The sequence below is a fragment of the Tamandua tetradactyla genome, chromosome 1 (assembly GCF_023851605.1).
Source record: "Tamandua tetradactyla isolate mTamTet1 chromosome 1, mTamTet1.pri, whole genome shotgun sequence".
NCBI classification, from domain to species: domain Eukaryota; kingdom Metazoa; phylum Chordata; class Mammalia; order Pilosa; family Myrmecophagidae; genus Tamandua; species Tamandua tetradactyla.
The window spans coordinates 137,658,908-137,667,707 of NC_135327.1; the positions used below are offsets into that span (position 1 = coordinate 137,658,908).

Genomic DNA, 8,800 nt, shown 5'->3' on the forward strand with positions numbered 1-8,800 from the left:
TGGCAGTTCTCCAAAGAGTTAAGCATATACCATATGACCCAGAAATTCCACTTTTATGTATATCTTAACAGAAATGAAGATATATGTCTACACAAAAACTTGTACACAAACGTCCATAGCAGCATTAATCATAATAGTTAAAAAGTAGAAACAATTCATGTGCCCATCAACTGTTAAACAGATCAATAATATGTGGTATATGCATCTGATGAACTATTATTCAGCTATAAAAACAGATGAAGTACTGATGCATGCTACAACATGAAGGAAACTTGGAAGTTATGTTACATGGAAGAAGTTAGCCATAAAAGCCCACATGCTTGATTCTATTTCTCTGGTGTATACAAAGTAATAGCCAGATATATAAAGACAGAAAGTGCATTAATGGTTGCTTAGGGCTGGGGGTGGGGTGTGGAGAGAAATGGAGGTGACTGCTAAATAGTACAGATGTTTTTATTGCAGGGGTGGGGGGTGGTGACCCATGAAACTTTTCTAAAATTGACTGTAATGATGGTTGCACAACTCTGTGAATATACTAATAATCATTGAATAGTATACTTTAAATAAGTGAATTGCATGGAATGTGAACTATATCTTAATATGTTCTTGAGTGATTACATCATCAGAGCTTAATTTCCTGTGAGGTATCTTATTTGTATTTTAGCATCTGATCTCAGCAAACAAATCAACTTGACTCAGAGCTTTGGAAGATTAAATGGATTTTCAAATAGAACTGATGGGTTATTATGGGACTCATTGATGGTTTAGGGTATAGCATCAGGTAGACTTTAGTTCAAAACTCCACTCTGTCTTTACTTGTGAAAATTCAGATAATGCATTCTTAGGTCTGAAATGTAATTTCCTGATCTATAAAATAAAAAGGTTTTTGTCAACATTAAATAAGTCAAATAATACAAATAGCATAGTCTAGTGGCAGGGGGGTAGCTAAATGTTAAAGATAATTTTAACTTCCTTGCTTTGTCACATTATGATGGACACTGTTAGAGTGGCTATGGGGGAAAGCTTCTTGAATGCATTTTCACATTCTTACTCATACACAAAATACGGCTTGTTGGGGATTTACAACTCTAAAATCATACTTGACCACATAGGAAAAACTAACAGCATTTTGAGCACAAAGGAAAAGGAAAGGTATATCTAAATATTTACTTTGTACTCACTGACCCATCCTTGTATATGCATTTTTCTTTTTGAAACTTCCTCTCAAACAGAATCAGACAACATTAAGGACAGTTAGTTGCTTTTTCATCCTAGCAACCACCCTCTAAAACTCTTATTTGCTATTTGAATTTATCACTGCTGCTGTGATTTGCCTGATTCACTGGAAGCACATGTCACTTTGGCTGGCATGTTAGGTCGCAGCAATGCAGAGAAAACAAGGCGGACTTAATGGTGTGTTAGATCTGCTGAACTGAACATAGGATTTGGTGTGTTTAATTTTGTTGGTTCACTGTCAACCAACATGTGTAGAGTAATGTTTTTTGTTTTTTGTTTTTGTATACTGTATGGCAGGTGTCACACTTCATTCTTTTTCCACGTTAAGTATCCCCTTATTGCAGTACCATTTGTTGAATTTTTGTTTGTTTTTTCTTTCTTTGTTTGCTTGTTGGCTTGTTTTGGGAAGTGCATGGGCAGGGAATCGAACCTGGGTCTTCCGCACGGCAGGGAAGAATTCTACCACTGAACTACCTTTGCATCCCCTAGAGTATTACATTTTAAAGAAATTTGTGGTCTGACTGGAACAGGGATAAGCGGGGGAGAAATCAGAAGAATGGTGAGAGGTGCCCTCAAGCGAGAGGACAGGAATGTTCATTTTCTTGGCCTCCAAGCATTTTTAAAATATAAGCATATATTTTAGGTATCCTGCTTTGACATCGTGATTTTTTCCTCTGGATTAAAGTATAAGGAAATCCTGGAAATCTTCTATTGCTTGACTTGCTTCACCATAAGAAAATTAACTTAATAAGTGTATGTATTTACTTTTAGTTACTTAAAAATAGTTAACAAGAGAAAAGCTACCATATTTATTTAGCAACTATAAAATGCTTTACAATATGTAAAGTTCAAAATAGAATTTAAAAATGTAACAGTTTTAGTTTGTAAAGTATATTTCATACAAGTCCATTGTATGGGAGTAATATTTGTTGAAAGGTGAATAAACAAGTCATAATTTTAGTAGCTCGGCGTCTCCATCTGTGAAAAGAGACTTCTGAGACATTAATAAAATTGAGATTTTAGGATTTATTTGAAACATTTGAGCAGAGAGAAAAAAAACATTAAAAATGTGAGCTTGCTGAAGAATATTAATGAGCTTGGTATTATTACCATGTTATGATTGACAATACATTAATGGATAAAGGATAACGTCATAATGCAGAAAAACAAATCTACTATATTGTGGATCTACATTCTCACAATAAAACTCAATACTTGGAAATCAATGCTGTCCCCCCAAATTATCAAGTAGGACTTATAACTTTAAAAGCAGCAAACAAGACTAAATGCATATCCCATATACTGTTTTTCTCTTTTGCATGAAAACCTCAGATCATCCATTGAAATATTAGTATGGGTTTCATATTAACTATAATTATAGTGGATGGTTAAAAATTTTATAACATTGACCTTAGATGAAGAAATTAAGTGTAGATGGGAAACATGAATGTTTATAAATTATATCTCAAAAATTTCAAAAACATAAAAGTATAATGGTAAATATTCTGTTCAATTCTCTGATCAGACTAATGTTATTTACTCAGAGATCTCCAAGAGTAATCACTCCCTTGTCTGCAGAGAAAGTGTCTCATTCCCAAAAGACAAAGAAAATATGGGAGATATCATATTTTAATAAAATAACTGTTTTCTCATTCTCATGTGATTTTTCTTTTGTACCTATATTTCAGCTATTAATGGAAACTTTCTGTACTTCCATTATTCATAAAATCCTTTGAAGCTTAGTGGATAGAAGTTGCCCACAGAAAGATAGCAGCAGAAATAAACCCTATGACCAACATTTATCTCATATGAATTACTACAATTCTCATTAGAAGACCACTGGATGGCATGTCTGCTTTGTAATGTAACTGTGTTAAAGTTATGGTGATTACTTGATCAAATTACATATGTATTTGTTCTTGAGCCTCTGAAATATCTAAGGTTTTCCCCAGACATAATTTAGTTCTTTCTTTTCCTATAGATTGTTTTATCATGTAAAAATATTTGAAATACTTGAAATGAGAGAACATGAAAATGAAGATATTAATCCCAAATGTTTTATTCACTGGTTTTGGAAAGCTTACATAAAGAAAATAACATGATTGTTCCTGGATGGCACTCATCATTATTTGGAGTATACATATTTTGTGTGTGTTCATTCTAAAAGTAGCTTAATTTACATGAGAATACAATTTTTATAAACCCACTTCAGAAATCCTCATTTCATGCACTGTTGATCCTGACTACTCTCCTTATTTGAAGGATGTTCACAAAGGATTTGGTCAAATCAGTGAATCCTTAATTGAAGTAACCACATGCTGGCATTTCATATTAGCACACAATCTGTTCAAAATTTGCACATAGGGGCCAAAAAAAATTTTTCCACGAGATTTCCCTAAACAATTTCAGTTAGCCATTTACCCCAGAATTCAACGGTTTGGGTAGCATTATTCTCATGTCATTATAGTTGGTGAAAATGTTGATTATACAGGATTTAGGATTATAGAATACTTAGTATTCCAGTTTTTTTTTTTTTTTTACCATAATTCAATTATTAATAGCATCATGAAGCTCTTTAACACTCAGGCCTGAATTCTGTCCTGATGAAAATGAAAAAAAAGAATCCTTTGTGGTACTGGGCAAGCATCTTATTGTTGAAGAATATTAAGGGATGATTCCTTAATGATTTAGGAGCTACAATTATACAAACTCCAAATCATAATTTCTATTTAAATCAATTGCTTGAATTTAAGAAAAAGTCCATGAGGCATCCAAAATAATACCTATATTATAAACATTATAACACATTATACACATTATAACATTTTAAATATAAAATTATGAAGAAAATATGTACTCATTTTATAGAGGACTGTGTGAATTATACATCATTAAAAATGTTTATAAAAATCTAGAAAATGTCAAATCCTGGGTCATCAGAGTTAAACCGCCCTAGAGGGAAACACCTAGGGTTTTCTTTGTAGCTCAGTTAACGATCTACGGGCTTGTGTGTGTGTGTGCGTGTGTGGTCAACCTTTGTGCATAGGGAACATGTCAGTGTGGCAAAGGCAGGTGTGACAAATCCAATAGGATAGCTAGCCTTCTGCCCATTAACAACAAAGTGTGGACCTGTGCCTGGTCTCCTCTTCCTGGAGACATGATCAGATCTTTAGATTGGCATTGTTTTCAGTACCTGTGGTGTTAGGGAGGTCACAGACATCTGCTAAGTGGTCATTGCCCAGAATTCACCTACCCTCACTTCCTTCTTAGGGACACACACTAAGTGGCCACCCTCCAGCCTTCCACTACCTCACCTCCCTTGGGTGCCATTCCACAACCTGGAGGAGATGGTAAAGGCTAATGAAAAGGCCCTGCCAGACTTTAAACACAGGAAACCAGAAACAAGCAGCCCCAAATGCTTATCGGAACAGGAATTCTTAGTGTCAGAGCCCCCTAAACCCCAGACGGATAAAAACCACACTCAGACTGTATAGACTTGTGTGAGGTGGGACTTGCAAAGCTGTCATCTATTAACCCCAACTTGGGGCAGTTTGGCCACCGAGTAGCTCAGCCCTCACTGGGCTGCTTCTGCTGCTCTTTTGTGCTAAGTGACAAGATGTGCTTCCTGACTATTCAGGACAAAGGAATCATTGGCTGAAAGCTTCTGTTGTGCCCTGACCCTGTGTTCCCAGGACAAACCATTGACGCTCCTCAGGTAGTTCTTTGGAAGAGTGATTTTTCCAAAAATAACCCAATACAGTGCTGAGAAAAGCTAGGCCAACTAACTGCTACATTTGTTTCAGTTTGATTCTAATCTCTGATGCAAACTGAGGAAAGTGGCAACTTTCCTTCTTTTCCTTTGCTGTGAATAATTTAGGTATCAAGAAATCTCATTGTCCTTTAGAAGGGAAATTTTCAATATATCATAAAAAGCTGAAACAGTTATCAGAGAGGGTAGGCAACGGTAGTTCAGTGGCAGAATTCCGTCTGCCATGCGGGAGACCCGGGTTCGATTCCCGGAGCCTGCCCATGCCAAAAAAACAAAAAACAAAAAACAAAAAAATATTATTAGAAAGGTGTTGGGCCGCAGCGCAGCCCGGAGGTAGGCATCTGCTCCCTCTCCCAGGACTGCGCGGGTGGGTCCCCACCGCTTTCCAGCTCTGAAGAAGCAAGGGCACTGCCTCCCTCAGCCCACCCCAGGCACCTGGAACCCAAAGGGCAGGATGCAGCCCTGGAGGTCTGGAATAGGGACTAGCCCCCACCTGGCTTGAGGAGAGATCTTAAGGGCAATCTCCCTTGACCCCATTGGCCCTTGGCATGAGTGAAGATTTTAATTAATTAATTATTTTAATTATTATTATTTTTTACATGGGCAGGCACCGGGAATCGAACCCAGGTCCTCGGGCACAGCAGGCAAGTGTTCTTGCCTGCTGAGCCACCGTGGCCCGCCCTTAATTTATTTTTAAAATAAGTAAGTGCTGCGAGCCTCCAGTTCATCATGCAGTAAATTCTGAGATGTTCAGCCTAGATGTTCTTGCTGAAATTTTTGAACTTTTTGCCAAAAATTTTTCCTATGGTTGATCACCTAATAATGAGTGGCAGTTGCCAGTGAGATTTTAACCTGCTACCAAACAGAATGTAATGCATTTCTTGACTTGAAGAACTCCCTAAAAGAAGTAAAAAACCAACTAAGCTATAAGAAACTGTATGAGTGGCACGAGCACACTGATCTCACCATAAAAGCTGGAAAAATACTATCTCATATGAAAAAGTCTGCGAACATTGAACTTTTGCAGTCAAGTGTGGTGTAAGTTCCATGAGATTTTTCTTCTCTCTCTCTCTCTCTCTTTTTTTGGCATGGGCGGGCTCCAGGAATTGAACCTGGGTCTCTGGCATGGCAGGCTAGACCTCTGCCACTGAGCTACCACTGCCCACCTACAGTTCCATGAAATTTTCTGCAGCTTTCCACATATTCCACAGGACACTTTTCAGAATGGAAAACTGAATTCTCTGCACCATTTGTGAAGCTCCTGGAGTTTTTATAGCTAGTCTCAATCACTGTTTAAAATCTGATCAGTTAACCTGTGATTGGATTTGGGGAACTAACACTCTGACTCCAAACCACGAAGCAAATCATAATTTTATGATGATTATGGATGAAAGACTTATTGCAAATACCTTTCATTATTGGTACTTTGGTCAAGACAACACCGGTGATATCATGATGCTGAAATACCTGTCTGGACTTCAGAATTTCAGAAGTAGCATGGCTATCATTCACTTGATCACTGCCGACGGGAGTTTGGGTTACCAAGGGAACCCAGGTGAACAAGAAGCTTCAGTCTCTTCTTTGCATATTTGACGTTTCACTGCTCAGACAGCTCTTGGAGTTGGTGGCTCTTTTGTTCTGAAGATGTTTACTTCGTTTGGACATTATTCCATAAACATAATGCACCTGCTGAACTGTTCCTTGACCAAGTTCGTGTTTTGAAACCTGCTCCTAACGAGGCAGGAAACTCAGAGGTCTATGTGGTATGTCTCCACTATAAGGGATAAGAGACTATTTATTTGTTTTCTTATTATTCTAATATGATGCTGAATTTTTAGATCAAAATGACCAGCAAAGATCTCTTCCTCTGTCACATTATTCCTGAATATTTTCTTAAAAGACATGAAGAATTTTGTTTGTTCTTTCATAAATATCAGCTAGAGACTATTTCTGAGAACATTTGCTTATTTGAATAAATGGGAAAAGAGGAACAAGCAAAGCTGAATAATTTAAGGCACTGTGCTGTACAATATTTCATGCAAAAGTTTCAATTGAAGCCTCTTTCCAGAAATAATTAGGTAGTGAAAAAAATCTAATATTGGTTGTAGTACAAATACAAAATGGTTTGGGCAGAGAAACGGATATTTTGAAAGCTATAGTGAAAGGAAGCTGTTGAAATCCCTTTCATGGCAAGATAAGGTGCCTAAAGGGTACTTTGATAGTTGAGCCAAAAAAAGCATGCTGAATTTTATCCTGGGCAAAGTTCTCTTTTTGGAAGGAACAGCTTCCTATGTTGAATGTTACTTATGGCATACATTAGAGGGAAGGAAACTGCCAAAGTTAAAGTGTTCTCCTTTTAGTGATGGTGAAATTTTAAGGACTCTTAATGAAACTGAAAAGTCATTAGGAGAACCTCTTAATTTGGATTCCAGGTGTAGGCCCAAACAGCAGGATTGCTGTCACTTTTTTTTTCTCCCTGAAAAACTGATATTTCTGAGTTGTTTAGTCTTACCAAATGCCTTCAGGATGAGCAAGTTAAAGGACACAACAACCAAATAAAGTGCTTGCTTGTGGGTTTGCCAACTTTCCATGATATCAAAATGCATATACCACTTGAAGTTTGATTCCTGGAATTGGCTGAACTCATGAATTTTGGCTGTTCATTTCTTCATGCTGGAGACCCAGTTTAGAAGCAGTTAATTTTGGACTGCCTTCTGCATTCCGTACAGCAGTTACTTACAGGAGATGCTATGATTTTTACCTGCACTTGATCGTTTCACAAGATTTATGGCTGGCTTGATTTTTGTGCTCCTGTTAAATTCATCTCATTTTTTTTTGTCCCACATACTCTGAGTACCTGAAAAGTCATGCAATCCTGTGATGTGCTGGTTATCAGGACCTTCCAAATCCAGTTTTCCAGTATCTGCAGAATATGAATGAATTGTCGAGCCCTTAGCTCAACTCTGTTGCCCCCCAGCAAGTTTTAGAGATTGTGCCAATAGAGGTACACCTTAAGGGGGCACTATTTGAATTTTGGTAGGATTTGAATGCTACCATTGCTAAAAGGCATTTACATTTGATTATTCAGGTAGAGAAACAAGAGATCATCAGCAGCCTTCAGTTAAGAAATTAAACATGTCCTTTCTGGGATTCGCTTTGACTTCTTATAGTTTCCAATGTTATTTCATCCCTTTGCTCTATTAATTTAAAGCCTAACCAGTTTCGTTTTAGAGAAAGGCCAATTTTTCAGCAAAGTCTCATCAATTCTGGAAAACCACTAGGTAGCTCTGACCTATGGAATATGCATGCCCACAGGCAGAGGGTTCTATTCATATGAATCTATGCAGTGATAATATTGAACCTCTAAACAGGAGAGTGTTTATGTGCTCGGGGCAGATACACACATGCATGTGTATGCAATGTAGTTGGTCTTATTTATTTACTTAGGATTTGTACCTGTGTGCCTTCCCTTAGCTTTTTCCAACTAATTTCCTCTCAACAGACCCGTATTTCCAATGGCTCAGTGGCTAATGCCATTTATGAACTGATTTAGATCATTAATGAAAAGAAATGAGTTACTTCAAAGCAACACTTGACATGCCAGTTGTAGATTTCAGGGAGCTCATCTTTTGCCAGATCTCTTGATATATGCCATTAGTTTCCCCTCAGCCAATTGACCAATTTGCTTTATGGTTCAAATGAGGCTAGTATGCTGTTTTATGAATATTTTCTTAACCACAACCATCCAACTAAAAAGGGTATCAGGACAGTTTGAAAGCAAAGATCATGTTTAAA

At 37.3% G+C, this 8,800-nt stretch overlaps 1 pseudogene; it reads left to right on the forward strand.

The window, feature by feature from the left end:
* The first annotated feature begins 4,583 nt into the window (after nt 1-4,583).
* LOC143681399 (cap-specific mRNA (nucleoside-2'-O-)-methyltransferase 2-like) lies at nt 4,584-8,138 on the forward strand (annotated as a pseudogene).
* The last annotated feature ends 662 nt before the right edge of the window (nt 8,139-8,800 follow it).